Here is a 27,000-nt window from a genome sequence, read left to right as displayed (position 1 = left end):
CTCTTCCACGCTAGTACAGACTGGCTCCAGCACACGACAGTCTCTGCCGGCAGGTTGGATATTCAGCCATGGCAGTGGAGAGTGAAAGATGAGGCCACAGGTGGAGCCCCGCGGCATGCTCCATCTTGGCTAGCATGGCTACGCTGTGCATGCACAACTGCATTAAACCTGGAAGGACTGGTGAAGGAGACGCCTCACATCACCCAGCTGAGTCGTTCTGACCCCTTGAGTGTCTGACATCTCCTACACCGTGGATGCACTCTGGAGGGGGACGACATGAGATACAGATATTTGCACCCCTTGCTTACCATCGCAGGCTTTCACACATGCTTCTTCCCCCGACCTCTTTGTCCCTGATCTTCCAATATTTCCACCCCAGACCCCATGACCAACTAGCCAAGCCATTCACTACTACCCATGAGTTAAATACTGCTTCTCTCCCTTCAGCCTGGATCTACTGCAGAAATATTTCCCTCTACTAAACCCCATCAAAACTAGCCATCTTCCTATGTCATCAGTAGATGGGTCAGAGTGCAGACTCTGCAGCTTACAGAACCTGCAGAGTCCTACTGCTGCAGCAAGGGAGCCCCCTTCCAGGGCCCAAGAGGGGGCTGTTGTCTAATACTGGGAAGTGAGTTGTTTGAGGAGACACATGTGCTGACAAGCAGGAGACTTTATTGGGAAGGGACACCTGGGCGGAGAGCAGGAGGTTAAGGGAACCCGGAGGACTGCTGTGCCATGTGGCTCAGTCTTAGGTTTTAGACGATGGGGTACATTTCCAGGTTGTCTCTGACCAATCGCTCTGACACAGGGTCCTTCCTGGTAGCCCACATATTTGTTCACCCAAGATGGATTCCAGCAAAAAGAATTCTGGGAGGTTGATAGGCCATATGGACATAAGGACTGGCCTCTCCTTTCTCCCTTTGGCCTTTCCTGAATTCTTCCAGTTGGTGGCAGCTTACTAGTTCCACATTCCTGAAGAGAACCTTCTGTAGAATGATAGCTCGTGCAAGTGGCTGCCACCTTTCCTGGTCAGGGAGAGTGGTTTCAGTCAGGGTTTCCCCTAACACTCCTGGGTATTTTGCTTCCTTCTTAATGGAGAGTATAATTTGTCCTTTTCTTTGTCCTTTACTTGGAAAAAAAAATGTCCTAAATTGCCCTAGAATCCCTAAAAATTTCACTGATGCAGTGGAAAATGTTAGTTGCTCAGTTGTGTCCTACTCTTTGCGACTCCATGGGCTGTAGCTGCCAAGCTTCTTTGTCCATGGGATTCTCCAAGCAAGTATACTGGAATGGGTTGCCATTTCCTCCTCCAGGGGATCTTCCTGACCCAGGGATTGAATCTAGGTCTCCTGCATCGCAGGCAGGTTCTTTACCATCTGAGCCACCAACGAAACCCAAGGCAGTGGGCCTTGTTTTTTTAAAAATGAACTTTTGGGGGGCCACACCTCATTCCTTGTGGGATCTCAGTTTCCCAACCAGGGATTGAACCCGGGCCAAGGCAGCAAAGACCTGGAATCCTAATCACTAGGCTACCAGGGAACTTCCCCCCAAAATACACTGTTTTATTTATTTTGGTTCCACTCAGTCTTCATTGCAGTACACAGGCTCTTCATTGTGGCACATGGGCTTCTCTTGTGGTGAGCAGGCTTCTCCAGTTGGGGAGCACGGGCTCTAGAGCATGTGGTCTCAGTAGATGCAGCTCACAGCCTCTCTAATTTCAGCTCAAGGGCTTAGTTACTGAGCAAAATGAGGGATCTTAGTTCCCCAGACAGAGATCAAACCCACATCCCCTGCATTGGAGGGCAGATTCTTAACCACTTGACCACCAGGGAAGTCCCTAAACTTTATTTTTTAGTTAAGTTTTAGGTTCACAGCAAAATTAAGCAAAAGTTACAGAAATTTCCCATATGACCCCTACCCCACACATGCATAGCTTCCCCCATTATCAACGTGCCCAATCAGAGGGATACAATTGCTATGATCCATGAACCTACTTTAATACCACACCATCACTCAGAGGCCATAGTTTACATTAGGTTCCCTCTTGGTGATATGCATTCTATGGGTTTGGACAACATGTAATGACAGGTACCCTTATAGTATCGGACAGAATAGCTTCACTGCCTTAAAATCCTCTGTGTTCTGCCTATTTATTCCTGCCTTCCCCATAGGCCCTGGAAATTACTGATTTTTTACTGTCTCCATAGTTTTGCCTTTGCCAGAATGCCATCAAATTGGAATCACACACTGTGTAGCCTTTCCAATTGCCTTCTTTCACTTAGTAAAATACATTTAAGCTTCCTCCATGCCTTGTATCTCATTTTTCTTTCAGTTCAGTTCACTCGCTCAGTCATGTCCGACTCTTTGCGACCCCATGAATCACAGCACGCCAGGCCTCCCTGTCCATCACCAACTCCCGGAGTTCACTCAAACTTACGTCCATCGAGTCGGTGATGCCATCCAGCCATCTCATCCTCTGCCGTCCCCTTCTCCTCCTGCCCCCAATCCCTCCCAGCATCAGAGTCTTCTCCAATGAGTCAACTCTTCGCATGAGGTAGCGAAAGTACTGGAGTTTCAGCTTTAGCATCATTCCTTCCAAAGAAATCCCAGGACTGATCTCCTTTAGGATGGACTGGTTGGATCTCCTTGCAGTCCAAGGGACTGTCAAGAGTGTTCTCCAACACCACAGTTCAAAAGCATCAATTCTTTGGCACTCAGCTTTCTTCACAGTCCAACTCTCACACCCATACCTGACCACTGGAAAAACCATAGCCTTGACTAGACAGACCTTTGTTGGCAAAGTAATGTCTCTGCTTTTCAATATGCTATCTAGGTTGGTCATAACTTTCCTTCCAAGGAGTAAGCATCTTTTAATTTCATGGCTGCAATCACCATCTGCAGTGATTTTGGAGCCCCCAAAAATAAAGTCTGACACTATTTCCACTGTTTCCCCATCTATTTCCCATGAAGTGATGGGACCAGATGCCATGATCTTCGTTTTCTGAATGTTGAGCTTTAAGCCAACTTTTTCACTCTCCACTTTCACTTTCATCAAGAGGCTTTTTAGTTCCTCTTCACTTTCTGCCATAAGGGTGGTGTCATCTGCATATATGAGGTGACTGATATTTCTCCCGGCAATCTTGATTTCAGCTTGTGCTTCCTCCAGCCTAGCATGTCTCATGATGTACTCTGCATGGAAGTTAAATAAACAGGGTGACAATATACAGCCTTGACGTACTCCTTTTCCTATTTGGAACCAGTCTGTTGTTCCATGTCCAGTTTTAACTGTTGCTTCCTGACCTGCATACAGGTTTCTCAACAGGCAGGTCAGGTGGTCTGGTATTCCCCATCTCTTTCAGAATTTTCTACAGTTTATTGTGATCCACACAGTCAAAGGCTTTGGCATAGTCAATAAAGCAGACATAGATGTTTTTCTGGAACTTTCTTGCTTTTTTGATGATCCAGCATATGTTGGCAATTTGATCTCTTGTTCTTCTGCCTTTTCTAAAACCAGCTTGAACATCAGGAAGTTCACGGTTCACATATTGCTGAAGACTGGCTTGGAGAATTTTGAACATAACTTTACTAGTGTGTGAGATGAGTGCAACTGTGTGGTAGTTTGAGCATTTTTTGGCATTGCCTTTCTTTGGGATTGGAATGAAAACTGACCTTTTCCAGTCCTGTGGCCACTGCTGAGTTTTCCAAATTTGCTGGCATTTAGCTTTATTGCCGAACAATATTCCATGTCTGGATGTTTATCCATTCATCTGTAGAAGGACATGCTAGATGCTTCCAAGTTTTGGAAATTATGAATAAAGCTGCTATAAACATCTGCATGCAGGTTTTTATTGGACACATTTTCAGTTGGGCTTTTACTCTTCATAGGATTTATCTCCCATCCTTTGAAACAAATATGTCTGGTCAAGGCTTCCAAAATACTTTCCACATTTGTTCACTGATGTAGTGGATCCATGAAATATTCTGCAGTATGTCCAATGGTTCAAATCCTTTCAGTCTATCCTAGGACAGAAGAAGGCTTCCCAGCTGGCTCAGTGGTAAAAAAAAATTAAAAAAAAATAAAAAATCTGCTTGCCAGTGCAGGAGACTCAGAAAATGGGGGTTTGATCCTGGGTTGGGAGGATTCACTGGAGGAGGAAGTGGCAACCCACTCCAGTATTCTTGCTGGGAAAATCCCATGAAGGGAAGAGACTGGCAGGCTACAGTCCATGGGGTCGAAAAAGAGACGTGACTGAGTGAGCACACACACATACACATACACAGGACAGAAGAAATAGAATTAACATAGCCCAGGGGCAAAACCATCCCCTAAGCTATTGTCCAGTTCTTGTGAATGTAAATAATTTCCAGTCCTCCTTCTAGAAAGGATAGAAAAGAACTCAGTCAGCATTGTTAATGGCTGCATACTATGTACTTGAACTGGTAGAACTCCTCAGAGTTGACTTAAGTTGAAGCAAGAGGTCTGGACCTCTGTCTTATGGCCTCAACCAGCCACTAGATTCATGCTGCCCCATGGAGAGGGCCTAACCTTGGGTTAGACAGCTTCCTTCAGCTCCTGAGGAAGGAGTTAGCTGGGGAAATGAGTGCCTGGAACCTGAAGGGGGAAAATATAGGCTGCATCTCACAGAATCCACTATAGATAAGACAACCGAGTGATGCTGGGTAGGCAGGTGATTCAACAAGTCTGAAGCTGGGAGAGATACCTAGGGCTGGAAACACAAAGATAAAACTCTTGGTACTAAAGATATTATCTGAAGTCACAAGACTGGATAAGATCAACAAGAGAGTGAAAGTGTTACTGAGTCCAAGCTTGCTCTGCTCACCACAGGACAGGCTAATGAATCAGAGAGATGAGGTATTGAGGCAAGGAATATGACCTTACTCGGAAAGCTGGCTGACTGAGAAGATGGCAGACTAATGTTTCAGAGTAACCATCTTGTCAGAGTCTGGATGCCAGGTTCTTTTATAGAGTCAGAGAGAGAGAAGCAATGAGGAATTAAAATCAAAGGACAGAATAGGGAGGGAGAGGCAGTGGGGAAGTAAAGTGAAAGGGTCTTCAGTCTCCCAAAACATCTCCAAAGGAAATGGCTGGCCTTTGGAAGGGATGTATTAATCTCTTCTTTTTGTTGTAGCTATTCATAGGTGGGCAGGGTCAGAATATATCTCTATGAGCCGAACAACGGCATTTTAGTTTACAGAGGGCTTCCCTGGTGGCTCAGAGAGTAAGGAGTCTGCCTGTGGTGCAGGAGACCAGGGTTTGATCCCTGGGTCGGGACGATCCCCTGGAGAAGGAAATGGCAACCCATTCCAGTATTCTTGCCTGGAAAATCCCATGGGTGGAGGAATTTGGCAGGCTACAGTCCATGGGGTCACAAAGAGTTGGACACGACTGAGTGACTTCACTTTCACTTTGGGCAGTGCCCAGCAGGGTCCTCTGAGGCAGGCTATTATGTATGATTATAATGAAAGTGAATGCCACACAGTCATGTCAGACCCTTTGCGACCCCATGGATTATACAGTTCATGGAATTCTCCAGGCCAGAATACTGGAGTGGGTGGCCTACCCCTTCTCCAGTGGATCTTCCAGATCCAGGAATCAAACGAGAGTCTTCTGCATTGCAGGCAGATTCTTTACCAACTGAGCTATCAGGGAAGCCCTGATTATAATGACAAAAGCAACAAAAAGCAAGTGAAAGAAACAATTTCCAACATGGAATCAGAATTGGCTTCTTCTCTGCAACAAAAGTAGAGTCAAACAAGAGAAGGAGAACTGAGGACTGAGGCATAGGACCCTTGCACATTAAAAAAGAATCCATGAGGGCAGGGATCTTGGTCTTTTTTGTTCAAGAGCTCAGAAGACTGTAAGTGCCCTATAAATATTTGTTGATTAAATTAAAACAGCCAAAAAAAAAGTTCAAGATGGAAAAGGGATTCAAAATCACATTATGCATCAGGGAGAAATAATTGTGTGTTATAGACTGAATATCTTTGTCCCCCATCTCCCTAAATTCATATGTTGAAGCCCCAACCCCCATTGTTATAGTATTTGGAGATGGGGCTTTGGGGAGGTAATTGGTCAATTGGTGGTCTGATGAGAATTGTGCCCTTTTCAGAAGAGACACCTGAGAGCTTGCTTTCCCTCTCTCCATGCACACGCACCAAGGAAATGCCTTGAAGGCACACAGCAAGGAGGTGGCGCTGTCTGCAAACCAGGAAGAGATCTCTCACCAGAAACCCACCGTGTAGCATCCCGACCACAGACCTCTCATCTCCAGAACTGTGAGAAAACACATTTCTGCTGTCTAAGCCACACTGCCTATGGTATTTTGTTATGGCAGTCCAAGCTGATTAATATATTATGTATCTTGCAAGATGCACTGGCCTTCGCCCAAGAAAATCTGAGTAAGAAAAACAAATGAAGTCCTTAGCAACCAAGAGCACTCAGCTGTGATTCCAGGCCAGGTCCTGTACAAAACGAGTTCCAAAGAGTGAGACCCGAGTGAGGGCCTGATGACCAGCCCTGGCCTGCTGTGGGGGCAGTGGTCATCTCAGACAAAACACCTGCACCTTCATTATTGACCAGCTGAGAACGTTGTGTAATTATGTACTCTTATTACTTTTAAATGCAGAGATAATTCGTGTTCATTTTAAAACTTCAGCCATTGTAGAAATAGGGTGCATGCTCCGTTGCTCAGTCGTGTCCTACTCTTTGTGATCCCATCTCCAGGCTCCTCTGTTCACGGGATTTCCCAGGTAAGAACACTGGAGTGGGTTGCCATTTCCTCCTCCTGGGGATCTTCTGACCCAGGGATCAAACCCGAGTCTCCTGCGTCTCTGCATTGGCAGGCAGATCGTTTACCACTGAGCCACCTGGGAAGCCACTTTTGTAGAAATACGTGGAGTGAAATGTGAAATGTTCTCCTTGCGGTTCTAGGGTTAGCAGTGTAGCAGACATCCTGCCAGAACTTTTTTCTGCCATAGCCCTGCTCAAATCTTCCTTTCATGGAGCCTTCCCATGTCTCAGGTCCCATCTTCCCCTTCTTTTTTCCTTGACACTTTATACCGGCAGACAGAGGCTAAAGGGACTGAAGGCAAGAGAAAGAGTAGCTTTTGTCAGAGCATCACCTGCTTCAGAGAAAAATCTCGGAAGAATCGTTTATGGAACCGGCCAACTCAGCATCCAGTTGACAAATAGAAGAAGAACTTCTGCGGTGCTCCCACTGGTGGGAAGGAGAGTCAGAGTATGTATCTCATAGGACAGATTTTGAATATATTTAGCCATTTATTTTTTAAAATTGAGGTATAACACACATACAGTAAAATGTACAAGTATTTTTTAAATTTATTTTCTTGAAGTACAGTTGATTTATGATGTGTTAATTTCTACTGTACAGCAGTGATTCATTTACATATACATGTGTATACATATATCCATATGCAATACATACACTTGAACTTAGTAAACTTGACAGCAAACCAAGGTCCCCAGAGCAGCTCTTCCAGGAGGACTGCTCCATCTGCTGACTTTGGCTGCCTTGTTCCTGTTGATCATGGCATGAGTGGGCACTCAACAGCTGTTGCGTAAATGAATGAATGACTGAATGATTTTAGGTTTTACCATTTAGCATTTAGACACTACCCTAGTCAAGGAGTGCAATTTGGTGGAAAGCACTTTGGCTACAGAAGCAGACAAATTCCAACTCTGCTTACAAACTTGGGACCTTGGGCAAGCTACTTAATCTCTCTGAGTCTTGATGTCTTTATTAGTCCTTGTAGGATTACTCTGAAGATTAAAATGGATAATGGGTATAAAGGATTTAACATCGTGTTTGGCACATAGGAAATGCTCACACTATTCCTCATCAGTCCTGACAGCCAAAGAGACAAACAGCAGCAAGAGCACCAAAGCCCAGCACTACTTACACAAAAAGGTGGAAACAGCAGTAATCATAAGTAATCATAAGTCCCTTATATTGTGTATAGTACTTCACAGATGGTCAAGTGTTTTTGTTTTTATTGTATATGTCTGATTGTATCTTCATATTCCTGTGAGATAAGATTTACTGCATTTATAGTGTAGCAATAGATAGTGTTAGTTGCTCAGTCATGTCTGACTCTTTGTGACCCCATGGACAGTAGCCCGCCAGGCTCCTCACTGCATTTAACAGCTGAGCTATTTCAAATCGTAAAAGATGATGCTGTTAAAGTGCTGCTCTCAATATGTTGGCACATTTGGAAAATGCAACAATGGCCACAGAACTGGAAAAGGTTGGTTTTCATTCCAATCCTAAAGAAGGGCAATGCCAAAGAATATTCCAACTCTTACACAATTGTGCTAATTTCACAAGCTAGTAAGGTAATGTTCAAAATCCTTCAAGCTAGCCTCAGCAAGACGTGAACCGTGTACTTCCAGATGTACAAGCTGGATTTAGAAAAGGTAGAAGAACCAGAGATCAAATTACCAACATTCATTGGATCATGGAGAAAGCAAGGGAATTCCAGAAAACATACTTTGGCTGCACTGACTACGCTAAAGCCTTGACTGTGTGGATCACAACAAACTGTGGAAAATCCTTAAAGAGATGGGAATAGCAGACCACCTTACCAGTTTCCTGAGAAACTTGTATGCAGGTCAAGAATCAATAGTTAAAAACTTCCATAGAACAACAGACTGGTTCAAAATTGGAAAAGGAGTACAACAAGGCTGTGTATTGACACCCTGCTTATTTAACTTATGTGCAGGGTGCATGCATGGGTACTCAGTCGGTTCTGTCATGTCTGACCCTTTGTGACCCCATGGACTGTAGCCCACCAGGCTTCTCTATCCATGGAATTCTCTGGGCAAGAATACTGGAGTGGGTTGTCATGCTCTTCTACAGGGGATCTTCCCGACCAGGGATCGAACCTGCATCTCCAGCATTGCAGGCAGATTCTTTACTGACTGAGCCACTAGGGAAGCCCTTATATGCAGAGTACATCACGTGAAATGCTGGGCTAGATGAATCACAAGCTGGAATCAAGATTGCCAGGAGAAATATCAACAACCTAAGACAGGCACATGATACCACCCTAATGGCAGGAAGTGAAGAGGAACTTAGAGTTTCTTGATGAGGGTAAAAGAGACGACTGAAAAAGTTGGCTTAAAATTCAGCATAAAAAAAAGCTGTCAATAATATCATAGCATCCTCTTCAATCATTTCATGGCAAATAGATGGGAAGCAGTGGAAGCAGTAACAGATTCTATTTTGGGGGCTCCAAAATCACTGCAGATGGTGACTGCAGCCACAAAATTAAAAGACACTTGCTCCTGGGAAGGAAAGCTATGACAAACCTAGACAGCATATTAAAAAGCAGAGACAAAGGTCTGCATAGTCAAAGGTACGGTTTTTCCAATAGTCATGATGGATGTGAAAGTTGGATGTTTTTGAACTGTGGTATTGGAGAAGACTCTTGAGAGTTCCTTGATCCTGAAGGAGATAAACCAGTCAATCCTAAAAGGAAATAAACTCTGAATATTCGCTGGAAGGACTGATGCTGAAGCTGAAGCTCCAATACTTTGGCCACCCGATGTGAAGAGCCATCTCACTGGAAAAGACCCTGATGCTGGGAAAGACTGAAGCCAGGAGAAGAGGGTGGCAGAGGATGAGATGGTTAGATAGCCTCACAGACTCAGTGGACATGAGTTTGAGCAAACTCTGGGAGATAGTGAAGGACTGGGGAGCCTCACGGGCTGCAGTGCATGGGGTTGCAAAGACTCAGACCCAACTTAGTAACTAAACAACAATAACTAGCAATGCTGAGCATCTTTTCATGCTGCTGCTGCTAAGTCGCTTCAGTCGTGTCTGACTTTGTGCGACCCCATAGATGGCAGCCCACCAGGCTCCCCCGTCCCTGGGATTCTCCAGGCAAGAACACTGGAGTGGGTTGCCATTTCCTTCTCCAATGCGTGAAAATGAAAAGTGAAAGTGAAGTCGCTCAGTCATGTCCGACCCTCAGCGACCCTGTGGACTGCAGCCTTCCAGGCTCCTCCGTCCATGGGATTTTCCAGGCAAGAGTGCTGGAGTGGGGTGCCATTGCCTTCTCTGAGAGCATCTTTTCATGAGTAATGCACAAATCTTAAGTATACAACTTGAATAATTCACACACATACACACATATACATATACACACTTCTGTAACTACCACACAGACAAGGAGCTTTCCCAACACCCTGGAATTTCCTTAAGCTCCTTTCCAAGCACTATCTCTACCCAAAGGTAATCACTGTTCTGACCTGTATCACCGGCTATTAGTTTTTCCTGTTCTTGAACTTCATCTAAGATGGAATCACACAGAATGTAGTATTTCATGTCTGCCTTCTTTTAGTCATCATATGCCTGTGAGGTCCCCTCAAGTTCCTGGAAGTAGCAGGAGCTCGTTCTTTTTAATTGCTCAGTAGTAGCCTGCTGTGGGCTTCCCTGGTGGCTCAGCGATAAAGAATCCACCTGCAATGCAGGTGATGTGGGTTCAATCCCTAGGTCGGGAAGATCCCCTGGAGAGGGCATGGCAACCCATGGCAGCATTGTTGCCTTGAGAATCCCATGGACAGAAGGGCCTGGTGAGCTACAGTCCTAGGGTCGAAAAGAGTTGGACATGACTGAAGCACCCGGGCACACATGTATGCAACTGGTTGTGTGATTACAGCACAATTTCTTCATCCTTTCCACTGTTGCTGGACCTTCGGTGTGCTTCCAGTTTGGGCTACTGTGAGTAAAGCTGTAAAGCTACCCTGATCATTCTTGTGTTTTTCTCATGGGCATCTGCACTCGTGTCTCTTGTATATTCCATCTAGGAATCGATTTGCTGGCTCATGATTTGTCTCTTAAGGGAAGGCTTTGTAGGCATTTGTCCTGGCCATGAATGCTGAGGCCCCAGAAGGCACTGTAAGAATATTTGTGACATGGTGAGAAGCACGTGTGCCTGACAAGGTCATTTCTCTCTGGAAAGGGCGACAGTCAGAGAATGACCTTAAGAACCCCAAGACTGGGGAGAGGTCATCTTGCTCAATTCCCACAGCCTGGAGCAAGGCTATGCAGGTGTTTCCAAGGTTGGCCTTTCACTGACCTCCCTGGCTGTTTATCTGGTCCTGGCCCCGCAGCTTAATGAGTGACTTAATGTAGGCGAAGAAGTTCACATCATCCGAGCTGCGGACAGGCTCGCTCGGCTCAGGTCAGGGTCTCTTCCGACCTCTAGAAGGACTTTGAGTTGTTGGGACTCAGCCCTGATGAGCAGGAAGCCAAGGGACAAATCAGCAGCCTGGGTGACAGCGGGACTCCTGAGGCGCTCAGCTCATGGTGCCACCAGAGCCGGCAAATCAGAGCCAGGAGGTGGAGGGGGCAGCAGTCCCGCAGAGTCAGGTGGGGAGATGCTTGCCGGCTCAGCGCCCCGCAGCCCTTGTAGCCCTCGGGCTCTGTCTGGGATGCCACCTTCTTTCTGCTGCACTGGAAGCCTAGGGAGCACTTTATGCAACAGACCCACCATAGCATCACTGGAATCAGACTGGAAATGGTTTGGAGACCGTTTTTCTTACAGTCATCGGCTTGATGGCTTCCAGGGCAACACAGTCTCCCAGCAGAAGCACAACCCCTCTACACAAACAAAAGCAGCCAGAAAGGGTGGAAATCAATAAGCCCCAGACCTGCCAATGGCTTCTTGGTGACACTTCCCCCTGGAACCACGGTTTGCTGCTGAGTACAGTGGGTTAACGGGACTCACTCTGGTGTACTACCTAGAGTGACTTAGAGAATCACCTAATCTTTGGTCGTCAGAAAGCGTAAACCTGGCTCTGTAAACAAAAAATATTGTATTAGGCCTCAGCAGTTGTGTACGGTCAGAGTGAAGGGATGATCAGTCCAGTGGCGATGGCTGAGGGCTGCCCAGCCAGGAAAGTCCCTCCCTTTGGGGCCTCATTGTCACCCCGCTTCCCAGGCAGAGAGCAGATGGCTGCAGCACAGCCTAAGCCCAGGAGGCCTGGGGCAGCCCAGAGTCCAGGTGGGATCAGAGAGGTTAGGAATTAGTGCAGGCAAGCATGTCCCCTTTCAGTCACCAATTCCACAAGTGTTTATTATTATCTTTATTTGTAGATGAAAACTCAGACCCTCAGAGGTTAAGAAATGTACTCAGGAACGTGGAATGCTGGCGCCAGGACCCCACTGAAGTCCCCTTTTCTCCAAGTTCCACCTTTTTTTTTTTTTTTTTTTTGGCTGCACCACGCCAGCTGTGGAATCTTAGCTCCTCAACCAGAGATTAAACCCAGGCCCCCAGACACCTGTGCGCTTGAATCGGCATCTCCAGAAGCAAGCTCTTGATTCTCAGTGCAGCGTCTGGCAGGGGTGCAAGTACAGGTGTTGTCAGTCACCAGCATAGATCAGGAGCACTGACAGGAGATGAAGAGCTAAGCCTTAGATGTAGGGCTACCAAACACTAGCTGTGTGATCTCACGCTGCTTAGTTCATACTTTTCATCGCTATTTCTCCACGTGATCAAAATAGATACAGTAAAACCTCTCATAGAATTGTGATGGGACAATGTTGTGAAGGTGTCTGTTGGCCGGCTGCCCCTGCATGTGGACCCAGGGGCTATAGACCCCCTGCCTGTGCTAATCATAAAGCCTCTGGAGGAGACCTCTGCGTATTGGGGTGGTAGCCCAGGCCTTGAGGCCAGATGCCCAGACAACACTGGCCACATCTACCTGGTTTGGGTCCTCTGGGCCATCGGTAATATGTCTGCTCTGCTACCATGGTGGTCCCGCAGGAAAAGGCAGAGTTGTGAGTGCCTGGGCATGGGTACCACACTCCCCCAGGATGTGGGATGCTGACCTACTTCCCAGGTGTCCAAGTCTGGCGGATGGCCCAGGGCTCACTGCCCTGAAATGTTGACCAGGAGGATGACAGAAATCTTGGAGAACTGATCACTCAGATAAGGACCTAGAGGTTCGAAAAGAAAAGGCTTTCTTGAAGTCACATAGCAAATTAGTGCCCGGGTGTGGTTGCCAGAGACCCCCTCACTGAACTCAAGTCTGACTGAGGGCCAGCACAAGACAGGGTTGGGGGAGGGTGAACATTCTTCCCCAGAGGCTCTGTGCCCCACAGCTGAAGGGAGGTAGGCCCTATATCTGTGGGACCTGGAGCCTCTGACCAAATGAACCCCTGACCTCTCCTCTGATCCCTTTTGTGCTACAAGGTAGACTTCGGTAACATTCAGACAAGCAAACAGTGGGGACCTGTGGTGCTCTTTCCAGGCTGGCACTTTCTGTGCCAGCTGAGGGCGGGGCCAAAGGCTCAGCTGCAGGGTTCATTGAAGGGATCTAAGATAAGCCTGGGTTATCTCAGGTCAAAGACTGTCTGTTTCTCTGGCATTATATTGCTGCCCTCTGTGTTGCTCTGCTGGACCCCAGTGACCTTTGTTGACCTTTGATGTTGGCAATTTGATCTCTGGTTCCTCTGCCTTTTCTAAATCCAGCTGGAACATCTGGAAGATCTTGGTTCACGTATTGTTGAAGCTTAGCTTGGAGAATTTTGAGCATTACTTTGCTAGTGGGTGAAATGGGTGCAATTGTGAGGTAGTTTAAACTTTGGCATTGCCTTTCTTTGGGATTGGAATGAAAACTGACCTTTTCCAGTCCTGTGGCCACTACTGAGTTTTCCAAATTTGCTGGCATGTTGAGTGAGTGTAGCACTTTAACAGCATCATCTTTTAAGATTTGAAATAGCTCAGCTGGAATTCCATCACCTCTGCTAGCTTTGTTCGTAGTGATGCTTCCTAAGGCCCACTTGACTTCCCACTCCAGGATGTCTGGCTCTAGGTGAGTGATCACACCATCATGGTTATCTAGGTCATTAAGATCTTTTTTTTTTTTTTTTTTTTTATAGTTCTTCTGTGTATTCTTGCTACCTTTTCTTAATATCTTCTGCTTCTGTCAGGTCCATACCATTTCTGTCCTTTATTGAGCCCATCTTTGCCTGAAATGTTCCCTTGGTATCTCTAATTTTCTTAAAGGGATCTCTAGTCTTTCCCCTCCTATTGTTTTCCTCTATTTATTTGCATTGATCACTGAGGAAGGCTTTCTTATCTCTCCTTAATATTCTTTGGAACTCTGCATTCAGATGGACATATCTTTCCTTTTATCCTTTGCCTTTCACTTCTCTTATTTAATAACTTATAAAGGAAAAGAATCTGAAAAAGAATATGTGTGTGTGTAACTGAATCACTTTGCTATACACCTGAAACTAACACAACATTGTAAATAAACTATACTTCAATAAAATGAAAAAAAAAAGTTAAACATAGAATTCCCATAGGGTTATAGTACAGTGTTAGTTGCTCAATCATGTCCAACTCTTTCTGACCCCGTGGACTGTAGCCCACCAGGCTCCTCTGTCCATGGAATCCTCCAAGCAATAATACTGGAGTGGGTTGCCATTCCCTTTTCCAAGTGATCTTCCTGACCCAGGGATCAAACCCAGGTCTCGTGCATTGCAGGAAGATTCTTTATTGTCTGAGCCACCAGGGAAGCCCAGAATTCCCATGCTGCTGCTGCTGCTGCTAAGTCACTTCAGTCGTATCTGACTCTGTGCGACCCCATAGACGGCAGCCCACCAGGCTCCCCCGTCCTTGGGATTCTCCAGGCAAGAACACTGGAGTGGGTTGCCATTTCCTTCTCCAATGCATGAAAGTGAAAAGTGAAAGTGAAGCCGCTCAGTTGTGTGTGACTTTTAGCAACCCCATGGACTGCAGCCTACCAGGCTCCTCCGTCCATGGGAGTTTCCAGGCAAGAGTACTGGAGTGGGGTGCCATTGCCTTCTCCACAGAATTCCCATGTGACCTAGTAATTCAGTCTTAGGTATATGCACCCCAAAACTGAAAACAGGTATTCAAACAAATACTTGTCCATGAATGTTCAGAGCAGCAAAAGGTGGAAACAGCTCAAATGTCCATGAATGGAGGACAGGATACAGGATATCCACACGATGAGCTAGTGTTCAGCCATATAAAGGAGTGGAGCACTGACACACACTGCCAGACCGATGAACCTCAATAGCATCATGCTGAGTAAAAGAAGCCAGACCCATAAGGGCACATATTGTGCGATTCTGTTTATATGAAGTGGCCAGAAAGGAAAATTCACAGAGACAGAAAGCAGGCTGGCAGTTGCCAGGCACTGAGACGAAGGGGACCAGGGAGTGACTGCTTGATGGGTATGGGGTTTCCTTTTGAGATGATGAAAATGTTTTGGAATTAGATGGAGGTGATGGCTGCACAAGATTTTACATATTCTGTTGTTGTTGCTTTGTTGCTAAGTCCTGTTTGACTTTTTAAGACCCCATGGACTATAACCTGCCAGACTCCTCTGTCCATGGGATTTCCCAGGCAAGAATACTGGAGTGGGTTGCCATTTCCTTCTCCAAGGGATCTTCCCGACCCAGGGCTTGAAGCCACATCTTGCAGGGTTCCTTCCTTTCGAACTCTTCATCTTGGGGAGTCATCTGAAAAATCTATGACTCTCTGCTCAGCTCACTTCCTGCTGCTCCCATGGAGGGAAAAGTGAGCTATGACCTCAGAATCTACTAGCACAATGTCCTGGTTCTTGTGGCTCCCCAATGGAATTAGAGAAGACACAGAAGCAGCAGACCTGGGGCTTCCCTGGTGGTCCAGGAGTTAAGAATCAGCCTTGCAATGCAAGGGACACGGGTTCCATCCCTGGTCTGGGAAGATCCCACATGCTGAGGAGCAACTAAGCTGTGCCCCACAAATACTGAGCCTGTGCTCTAGGGTCCGCAAACGGCAACTGCTGCAGTCCGTGCACCTAGAGCCTGTGCTCTGCAACACACCGCAACGAGAAGCCCACACACCACAAGGACGAGCAGTCCCTGCTTGCCCCAATTAGAGAAAGCCTACGTGCAGGAAGAAGACCCCCCACAACCAAAAAATAAAATAAATGCATTTTTAAAAGAAGCAGCGGAGCTAGAAGAAAGCTCAAGCTCTGTTGTACATATTAGGTTTGGGGGTCTTGCTCCACCCCTTCCCTATTTCCCCAGTGCGCCCAATGCTCTGGGTGGTGGGCCAGCAGGAGCTAAGGCCCAGGAGGACTGGCAGAGGAGCCAGGCAGGGGTGGATAGAAGGTGACTGTCAACAAGCCAGCGTGGAGGGCATTGTGTTCCCAGCCATCTGGATCAGGCTTCACACTGTGCAACACTCTTCCTCTGATTCCCACCTGATTTTTACAATCACTTGTGGGTCAGCCAGGCCAACAGGCTTCCTCCTCACTTTACAAGATAAACTCCAGAAGGACTTCCCCGCTGGTCCAGTGGGTAAGACTCCACACTCCCAATGCAGGAGGCCTGGTGTCTAACCCTGGTCGGGGAACTATATCCTGCATTCAATAAGATCCTTTGATCCACAACTAAGACCCAGCACAACCTAAATAAATTCCTGCTTCCGAGGTGCCTGCTGATGGTCTCAACAAGGCCAGTGGTGCTTGATTCTGCTGAAGCAGCTATGGAGATCTGGACTGTTTCCTGTGGCTTGAAATGCAAAGCTGCAGGCAGAGCAAGCAAATAGGTACTCCCAAGGTCGCTGGTCAGGGAACTGGAAAAGATCAGTTTTCATTCCAATCCCAAAGAAAGGCAATGCCAAAGAATGTTCAAACTACTGCATAATGTCACTCATCTCACACTCTAGCAAAGCAACGCTCAAAATTCTCTAAGCAAGGCTTCAACAGTATGTGAACTGAGAACTTCCAGATGTTCCAGCTGGATTTAGAAAAGGCAGAGGAACCAGAGATCAAATTGCTAACATCCTTTGGATCATAGAAAAAGCAAGAAAATTCCAGAAAAATATCTATTTCGGGGCTTCCCTTGTGGCTCAGCTGGTTAAAAAAAAATCTGCTTCACTGACTACACTAAAGCCTTTGTGTGGATCACAGCAAAGTGTGGAAAGTTCTTCCAGAGATGGAAATACCAGACCACCATACCTGCCTCCTGTGAAACCAGAATGTCGGACAAGAAGCAATAGTTAGAACTGGACATGGAACAACGTACTGGTTCCAAATTGGGAAAGGAGTATATCAAAGCTGTATATCATCACTCTGTTTATTTAACTTCTACGCAGAGTACATCATGTAAAATGCCAGGCTGGATGACGCACAAGCTGAAATCAAGATTGCCAGGAGAAATACCAATAACCTCAGATAGGCAGACGACACCACCCTTATGGCAGAAAGTAAAGAAGAACTAAAGAGCCTCTTGATGAAGATGAAAGAGAAGGGTGGAAAAGTTGGCTTAAAACTCAACATTCGGGAGTGGGATGGCAGCGGAACCGGCCAGAGTTGGCCCTAGGCTGACAGATCCCGCTCTCTGGCCTGAAACATGGCCTGGGGTCCTGGACCTCTAACCCAGTCTCGCCCCAACACTGTCACCATGCCCAAGACAGGGAAGCGACTCAAGTTCTGGGCCCAAGACGCCTGCTCAGGCAGAGTGACTGTGGTGAACTATGCCAACTCGGATCCGGCCGTCATGAGGTCTGGAAGGGTCAAGAAAGCTGTTGCCAATGCTGTTCAGCAGGAAGCCTCCCAGGTTCTTGGAGTGGAATCTCTTTCTGGAGCTGGTGAGCCCTGTGACATCATAAATTGCAGTGGTGAGACTGATGCCCAGGAGGAAAGCATCCATGAGAGACTATCTCCAGAAAAAAGAAGAGCAAGAGGCACAAGAGAAGACCTGGATGGGACTGGAGGAGAAGAGTATCCCATGGATATTTGGCTACTGCTGGCCTCCTGTATCCGTCCTGAGAACATTGTGAATTTTTCCCTGATTTGTAAGAATGCCTGGACTGTCACTCGCACTGCTACCTTTTGGACGAGGTTGTACGGAAGACACTACACACTGGAGGCCTCTCTGCCTTTGCACCTGAGACCTGAGTCAACAGAGAAGCTGCACTGTCTTCGGGCATGTGTGATCCGATCTCTGTACGATATATATAAGCCATTTGCTGCGCGAATCTCCAAGAATCCAGCCATTCCAGAAAGCACTTCTAGCACATTAAAGAATTCCAAATGCTTACTTTTCTGGTGCAGAAAGATTGTTGGGAACAGACAGGAACCAATGTGGGAATTCACCTTCAAGTTCAAAAAATAGTCCCCAAGATTAAAGAGCAAGTGTATGGGAGGACTGTAGCCTCCCATTTAGTACGAAGATGTTCATAACAACCCAGACCAGGACCGCTGCCTACTGCAGAGCAGCACTCTCAATTTCATCTTTATTCTAATTGTCATGGGAATGATATTTACCCTGTTTACTATCAATGTGAGCACGGACATTCAGCATCATTGAGTGAGACTGGTGTTCCAAGATTATCCTGTCCATGGTGGTCAGAAACTGTGCCGGGAATAGGGTGTGCAAGTCATCCTGGACCCAGTGCACAACGTTCAACTTTTTGACTGGTGGCATCCTCAGTATCCGTTTTCCCTGAGAGCATAGATAGTGCTTCCTGTCACTGAGGGCAGCCCTGAGCTAGGCCAGTCCATTTGTAATCAGATTCCAGTTTGGAAGGGGCAGCTGGATTGTATATCTAGTCAGTAATGCACATACTGTTTAGGTTTTTGGGGCTCCTGATAGAAGAAGGAGAAGGACTGAATCACGAGGAAAAACAACTAATATTTATAAATGTATTTTAATGTAAACTTTTGCATTTGAAAGGAGAAACCTGGCCCTATTTTCTGTGTTAACCCCATTTGGTGCCACTGAGTTTGTTGTTCTTTGTTCTTTTATCCCAGCTAAAGTGGATGATCTTGCTTTAGGGGAAAATTAAACTTTTAAATCTCCAAACAAGGAAATGTAAACATTCCTTTATGGATCAGAGTAACCTTAGAGGCCTAAAATTGTTGCTACTATTGCTTTCAGTTTAGCTGTCCCTCAAATTCAAGTGAATATTTCCTTGTTTCCCTTTACCCTTATCTAGAAATAAAGCAGGTGACAGGGTTTTCAGAACCTTAAAAAAAAAATTCAAAAAACTAAGATCGTGGCATCCGGTCCCATCACTTCATGGCAAATAGATGGGGGAACAATGGAAAGACTGACAGATTTTATTTTCTTGGGCTCCAAAATCACTGCAGATGGTGACTGCAGCCATGAAATTAAAAGACGCTTGCTCCTTGGAAGAAAAGCTATGACCACCCTAGACAACGTATTAAAAAGCAGAGACATTTCTTTGCTGACAACAGTCCATCTAGTCAAAGCTATGGTTTTTCCAGTAATCGTGTATGGATATGAGAGTTGGACCATAAAGAAAGCTGAGTACCAAAGAGCTAATGCTTTTGAACTGTGGTGTTGGGCCAGACTCTTGAGAGTCCCTTGGATTGTAAGGAGATCAATCCTAAACTAGTTAAACCAGTCAATCCTAAAGGAAATCAGTCCTAAATATTCACTGGAAGGACAGATGCTGAAGCTGAAGATTCAATACTTTGGCCACCTGATGTGAAGAACTGACTCAATGAAAAAGATCCTGATGCTGGGAAAGATTGAAGGCAGGAGGAGAAGGGGACAACAGAGGATGAGATGGTTGGATGGCATCACCGACTCAATGGACATGAGTTTGAGCAAGCTCTGGGAGTTAGTGATGGACAGGGAGGCCTGGCGTGCTGCAGTCCGTGGGGTCGCAAAGAGCTGGACACGACTGAGCGACTGAACTGACTGATGAGATATTGAGCATAGCTCCCCGTGCTATATAGTAGGTCCTTATTGCTTATCTATTATGTTCAAGTTTTTGAAAAATCAATTTACTTTTGATGTCTTCCTTGCCCTTAAATGTCTAGACCTGCACTGCCCAATACAGTAGCCCCCAGTCTCATCAGTTACTTAAATTTAAATTCAGTTCAGTTCAGTCGCTCAGTTGTGTCCGACTCTTTGCAACCCCATGAATCACAGCACACCAGGCCTCCCTGTCCATCACCAACTCCCGGAGTTCACTCAGACTCATGTCCATCGAGTCGGTGATGCCATCCAGCCACCTCATCCTCTGTCGTCCCCTTCTCCCCCTGCCCCCAATCCCTCCCAGCATCAGAGTCTTTTCCAATGAATCAACTCTTCGCATGAGGTGGCCAAAGTATTGGAGTTTCAGCTTTAGCATCAGTCTTTCCAAAGAACACCAAGGACTGATCTCCTTTAGGATGGACTGGTTGGATCTCCTTGCAGTCCAAGGGACTCTCAAGAGTCTTCTCCAACACCACAGTTCAAAAGCATCAATTCTTTGGCGCTCAGCTTTCTTCACAGTCCAACTCTCACATCCATACATGACCACAGAGAAAACCACAGCCTTGACTAGACCGTCCTTTGTTGGCAAAGTAATGTCTCTGCTTTTGAACATGCTATCTAGGTTGGTCATAACTTTCCTTCTAAGGAGTAAGCGTCTTTTAATTTCATGGCAGAAATCACCATCTGCAGTGATTTTGGAGCCCAGAAAAATAAACTCTGATACTGTTTCCACTGTTTCCCCATCTATTTCCCATGAAGCGATGGGACCGGATGCCATGATCTTCGCTTTCTGAATGTTGAGCTTTAAGCCAACTTTTTCACTCTCCACTTTCACTTTCATCAAGAGGCTTTTTAGTTCCTCTTCACTTTCTACCATAAGGGTGGTGTCATCTGCATATCTGAGGTTATTGATATTTCTCCTGCCAATCTTGATTCCAGCTTATGTTTCTTCCAGTCCAGCGTTTCTCATGATGTACTCTGCATATAAGTTAAATAAACAGGGTGACAATATACAGCCTTGACAAACTCCTTTTCCTATTTGGAACCAGTCTGTTGTTCCATGTCCAGTTCTAACTGTTGCTTCCTGACCTGCATACAGATTTCTCAAGAGGCAGATCAGGTGGTCTGGTATTCCCATCTCTTTCAGAATTTTCCACAGTTTATTGTGATTCTCACAGTCAAAGGCTTTGGCATAGTCAATAAAGCAGAACATGGATTAGAGGAAGTCTAAATTTATACAGATCCTTATCACATATCCTTAGGATTGAACAACAGAGTCTGATGAAGACCTCTTAATGGGTTTTCAGTTAGTGCTTTTGTGGTTTGGAGTACATTGTTTATTGCTTCCGAGTCTACATTTCCTCCTCTATAAAGCATAAATTAAAAAACCTACTTCACAGGTAGTGACTCATTTGTGAAATAATACATGGAAGGCACTCAGCATATTTCTAGTGTATACTAACTATTGGCTGTTCGTCTAGTTCCTTCCCCAGAGTGCTGCAGAGGTGATCAGTTTGGCTCATCACAGCATTAGGTTGGCTGAATCAGGGAGATCAAAGACATGAAAATTCCTTGAAAATAGAAACCCACTGGTATTGCTAAGAGCACAATGAATTAGCGTGACGGAATCAGGCTGTGGGACTTCCCAGGTGGTGCTGTGGTAAAGAGCCCACCTGCCAATGCAGGAGATGCAGGAGACTCGGGTTTGATCCCTGGGTCAGGAAGCTCCCCTAGAATAGGAAACAACAACCTGCTCCAGTATTCCTGTCTGGAAAATTCCATGGACATAGGAGTTTAGCAGGGTCACAAAGTGTCAGACATGACTGAGCATGCATGCACGAGTCAGGTTGGGGGGATATTGTCCATGGAGATGGGGCAAAAGTTGTGACAATGTCGTGAAAGGTAGGACAATGTCTTGAAAGAGGACATTGCAGGGTGTGGGTGTTGCTAACATAACATTGCTGGTGCTGGAAAAAGCATGGTGACCCAGCCTCCTCTTCCTTCCCTGTCCAGTTCTGGGGACACTTTCACTGGAACAGACAGAAGAGGAATCACTTTCCTATCAGCTTATCGACCAGGTCTCCTGGGGAGGAGGTAAGAATTTGTAATTTATCTCTTAGGTTAATTATCAATAGGCTTTGTGATTGACCAGAAGGGTGATCTCTCCCAGGGTCATTCTAAAACCATGTACCTCAAATTGGGACTTGAACTCAGCCAAAACGCTGACTGAGACTTGAACCTATGCAGCCAGGACTTGAATCTAGCCCAAATCCATGGTCTTCCAAATGAAATCACACACCTGGTTTCAGGACTTAATGAAGCTCTGGTTCTTGATGTCTCATTGCAGAAAGAATTCAGAGAGAGACAAAATGGTGGGTAAGAAGTGGATATATTTAAATAGAAACACATTCCACAGACAGAGTGTGGGCCATCTCAGAAGGTGATAGAGCTCTGAAATATGATGATGTTCATTTTAATGGACTGAGACTTTCATAAACTAAAGAGTGGGAGAATAATTCCAACTATTTTAGGGGAGGGGTGGAGATTTCCAGGAACTGGGTCACCTCTCACTTTTTAGCCTTTGATGGTCAGCCTTGGAACTGTCATGGTGCCTGTGAGTGTGCCATTTACCTTGCTGATGTGTTACAGTGAGTGTGCCCTGAGGATCAAGGTCTAGTCCAAGTTGACTTGTCTGCCATCTTGGACCCATTTGATTCTAATCCGTTTATGTCATGTCCTCAGTTATGTCCTTCTTTCAAAGGGTGTGTCCTGCTCTCCTCCCTCCTGTTTCAACTCAGGCCCTATCCCCCAGAGAATATTGCTTTAGCCTCTTCTTCAGTCACCTGCCCACGTGAATCCTTAATAGCAGTGCTGGGCTTGAGTGTGGGCGGGTGGCCCAGAGGGAGACAGTCTTCCAGTGTGTGTTCACACCAGCCTGCTTCTTACAGCCTGGTGGTAGCCTGTTCCACGCGTTCACTTGCTCAATAATCAATGAAGCCTATGATACGCCAGGCACTCTGAGAGGGGGGACACACACAGTAGGGGGGCCAAAGGACCTGGTCCATGCTCTCAGGAAGCTTCCAGTCTAGTGGGAAGAAAAGCAATAACCCAGTCAACGAAGTGTGACAGCTGCTATGAAGGAAACAGGGTGGTCGAGGCTAAGGGGCAATGGGGGGGTGGTGATGGTGTGCAGGGGAGGTGGGCGAGAATCCCACTGAGCTATGACTTGGGCCAGACATGGGTGGGGAGAGAGGAGGAACACTTGGGGAAAGAACTTGACTTTTCAAAACCAGCAAGCAGGCTTGAAATGGGGCATTTGGACAACTCTAAGTGCAATGGGAAAGGTCTCAAGCAGGCGGGTGAAAGGACTGGGGTGTATTTTAAGGTGGTTGAAGTTGAGTGGAGCAGGGAGGGGTCAGGAGGCTCTGCTGGGGAGCCAGAGGGAGTCTGGAGATGCTGCAGCTACAGACAGGCTCTCCATGGGGCAGGATTCTGGGGAGAGCGTGGGAGCAGGGAAGAGTTCCCCATTCAGCTAATGCGTCTGGAACGTCCTGCTGGAAGCTGGCATTAGAGCAGGGACTTCGCTTGTGAAAGACAACCAGCTTGCGCCAGACCTCCTAAATCTTCTCCTGCAGTGCCCTGGGGGTGAGCTGGCGGCTTCTTACAATGCAAGAAATCTCGAGGCCTCTGCGAGCCAGAGTGGCTGGTAGATGAATCAAAGCTTTGCATGAGGCCTTTGCAAAGGCTTTGCTCAAGTGTGGGGGACATGGGAACAGCTTGGGAAGGCTCCTGGGATGGCCCTGTTTGCAGGGTGCTCAGGAGTCTGGGGTTTCTCGTTACGAATAGTGGGACCTGGGTGTGAGTAGATCTGAGTGGAGTCCACGGCTCACTGCATCTGTATACATGACGGCAGGACTTTGGACCCTCCAGGTTAGTCTGTGCAAACCTTTTTTAATTCTCATGCCCCTAAGGATCCGTTTTAGACAGTTATCCCCAAATCATATCCCATCTAGAAAGTTTAATACATAGATGACTGTCCACTTATTGTTTGTATATCTATGTTTATTTTTGTCTTTTAACTTTTTTAGGTTGGAGAATAACTGATTAACAATGTTGTGATGGTTTCAGGCGAACAGGAAAGGGACCTAACCAAATATATACAGGTAGCCATTCTCCCACAGACTTCCCTCCCATCCAGACTGCCATAGAGTATTGAGCAGAGTTCCCTGTGCTTGTCTATCTGTGTTTATATATAGAAAGAGTAAGATTTTTTTTCAGCCCCCAAGAAGGCAAATTTGGTCTCCTTGGCAGTGATCCTGCCCCGCTGAAATCAAAGCCTCTTCACTTATTACAGGACCAGAGAGAGTAGCTCCTGTGACTCTCTGACCTGCCCACTTTGGCTTCTTGAAAGAACTTGCCTGGTCACCACCCAGTGTTGCAGAAGACCTTGTGCTTCCCAAGGTCACCTTCCTATGCTCCCAAAGTAGCTGGACCTGATGGCCCCAAAGGGTGCTGATGTCTCATGGAAAGGAGGTGCATGCTTCACCGCTTTTCATCCCTCTGTATCCCCCAGCCGGTGGCTGCATGGCCACCTTAAATCCCAGAGAGATCCCATGAAAACATCCTTCAGGGAATTCCCTGGTAGTCCAGTGATTAAGACTTTGTGCTCGCAATGTGGGGGGCACCCGTTCAATCCCTGGTTGGGAAACAGGGTCCCATATGCCACGAGATGCAGCCAAAAAAAATTGTTCAACCAAGTGAGCCCAGGTTGAGCAAGACACCCCCAGTTACGTGTCTGCCCTCAAGCCTCCCCAGAGCCCTTTCACTGACTCATCAGTAAAAGCAGCAGTACAGTACCAGCCGCAGCCAAGTCCCAGTCAGGCTCAGCTGGTCTGCACAGTCAGCCCTTATGGTTCTGACAGTGTTCCGTCTTACAGGTAAGAAACCAGAGACCGGACAGGTCCTGCTGGAAGCAAGGTCATAGAGTGATGACTGCAAGGCTTCCTTTCCTTGTTCTGCACCGGACGAGCAGGGAGCCTCCCCTAAGAGCCTCTACCCAGGAGAACTGGGGAACCGGTCATGTACCCTGAGTCTCTCCGGAGCCTCACCAGCCATGATTTGGTTTGCTGCCTGTCCATGCCCTGGCATTTAGAAATGCTTGGGCTTCCCTGGTGGCTCTGTGGTAAAGAACCTGCCTGCCAGTGTAGGAAATGCAGGAGACTTTGGGTCCGATCTCTGGGTCAGGACAATCCCCTGAGGAGGAAATGGCAAACTGCTCCAGTATTCTTGCTTGGGAAATCCCATGGATGAAGGTACCTGGTGGGCTACAGTCCACGGAATTGCAAAAGAGGCAGAAACAACTTAGCAACTAAACAAGAACAGCAACAATTTATAGATGTTTATAGCAATTTGATGGAAGAATTTTGTGCCTACTATCTCTAATTCAGGAACTTCCCTGGTGGCTCAGATGATAAAGAGTCTGCCTGCAATGCAGGGGACCTGGGTTCAATCCCTGGGTTGGGAAGATCCCCTGGAGAAGGAAATGGCAACCCACTCCACTACTCTTGCCTGAAAATTCCATGGATGGAGGAGCCTGGTAGGCCACAGTCCATGGGGTCGCAAAGAGTCAGACACGACTGACTAACTTCACTCACTCCTCTCTAATTCTAAAGCATTCTCCTCCTGGATACTGGGTGTCTTGGCTTTCATTACTCTAATGATTCATTTTTATTGTATTTTATGAAAGCATAGATCTGTGATGGATTAGAAATTAGTTTTGGAACGCTGGTCCTTCACCATCAATAGTTGGATGTGTGCCTCCCACCTCCCACACACAGCATGGAAGGTCTTTGACCTCAGGATTAAAGAAAAATCAATACGTGGTTGATTGGCTGATCTAACAGTGGACAGAGCTCAAAGGTCTTTCTTTCAGCCCTGGGCAGACACAACCTTAGCAACATAAAGCTTGACTCCCGGGTGCTTCTCATCTACCGAGCCCTGTCCCAGGGGAGTGGCTCCATAAGTCCATGGGATGTACAGTGAGTGGCTGCAAGTACCTTCACTGGGGGCTCTTCTGATCAGAGATTTGGTGGAGCAGTTGGGATCTTGCATTCTCAGTCGCTTCAGTCGTGTTCGACTCTTTGCCACCCCATGTAGCCCCCATGTAGCCCGCCAGGCTCCTCTGTTCATGAGATTCTCCAGACAAGAATACTGGAGTGGGGTGCCATTTCCTTCTCCAGCTGAGATCTTAAAGATCATTTAACCTCTCCTCTCATTGTACCAATGGGGGATCCAGACCGTAAATGGGGCTGACATTTGTTTTCTTATTTCCATTGTCTGGAAGGGTACCTGTCACAGAATACGCTAAGAGCCAGAGTCCGGGTCTGATCTGGGGTCCAAGTTCCCACACTGGTGGCCTGGTTCTGCTGTCTGGGTAAGGTGTCCTCCCTGCATCTCCACGGGGCCAGTTCAGGAGGGAAGATGGACACAGAGTGGGGAGGATGAGGGACAGACTGGAAGAGCTCTCACCACCTGTGATCTCCATGTTGTGGTGACCCTCGGGACCAGCTGGGGCCCCACACCCCAGAGGCACACACTCCCAGCCCAGGGTGCAGGGGCTGTGGGCTCAGGGGCTGCCCCACCACTGACAAGTGTCCCTGAGCCGCCCTGCCTCTGTCCTCCCTGCTCCATCCTCAGAACACAAAAGGGCTGTGCTTCCCCTGCACCCTCAAGTCCTGCACACCTGTCTCTCCTGGCCACCCCACAGGGAGGGTAATTCCAGGAAAGGGAGTTTGCCTTAGCTAAGGTGAACACTTCAAAGTCCCACCACACCTAGAAATGCCAAATGAAAGAAAGAAGTGACTTGTCCAGGGGCACATAGCAGGCAACTCAAAGGCCATGTAGGAATGTGTCCTAGCAGAGAGCAGGGCTCTCCCCTCTACCACACTGACTTTTGAAGGGGGCCCTGGCTGCCCAGCCCAGCACTGGGGCCAGAGGCTGACATGACTGAGCGACTAACCCACCCGCAAGGCTGGGGGTGGGTGGTGGCAGTCTGTCCAGGAGAGGAGCAGGGACCAGGAAGACTGAAGGTCACGCATGGCCCTGCTAGGGGAACACAGAGTGCTTCCCTGGGCTGCAGGGCAGGATGAAGGGAAACTGAGCGACTGAACTGAACTGAAGCCTCTCAGAGTAAGTC

The 27,000-nt window shown here is 46.9% G+C and overlaps 1 long non-coding RNA gene and 1 pseudogene across 1 annotated transcript; both read left to right on the top strand.

The window, feature by feature from the left end:
* The first annotated feature begins 7,124 nt into the window (after positions 1 to 7,124).
* LOC138984750 (uncharacterized) lies at positions 7,125 to 26,237 on the top strand. Its single transcript, XR_011462027.1, has 4 exons — positions 7,125 to 7,262; positions 21,819 to 21,899; positions 23,894 to 23,968; positions 26,149 to 26,237. It is a non-coding gene; the product is annotated as an uncharacterized lncRNA (long non-coding RNA).
* LOC102275819 (transmembrane protein 183 pseudogene) lies at positions 17,427 to 18,605 on the top strand (annotated as a pseudogene).
* Positions 26,238 to 27,000: the final 763 nt, after the last annotated feature.

This window comes from Bos mutus, chromosome 22 (genome assembly GCF_027580195.1).
Source record: "Bos mutus isolate GX-2022 chromosome 22, NWIPB_WYAK_1.1, whole genome shotgun sequence".
NCBI classification, from domain to species: domain Eukaryota; kingdom Metazoa; phylum Chordata; class Mammalia; order Artiodactyla; family Bovidae; genus Bos; species Bos mutus.
Note: the sequence above shows the minus strand (reverse complement) of the source record. Positions and strands in the feature narration are given on the sequence as shown.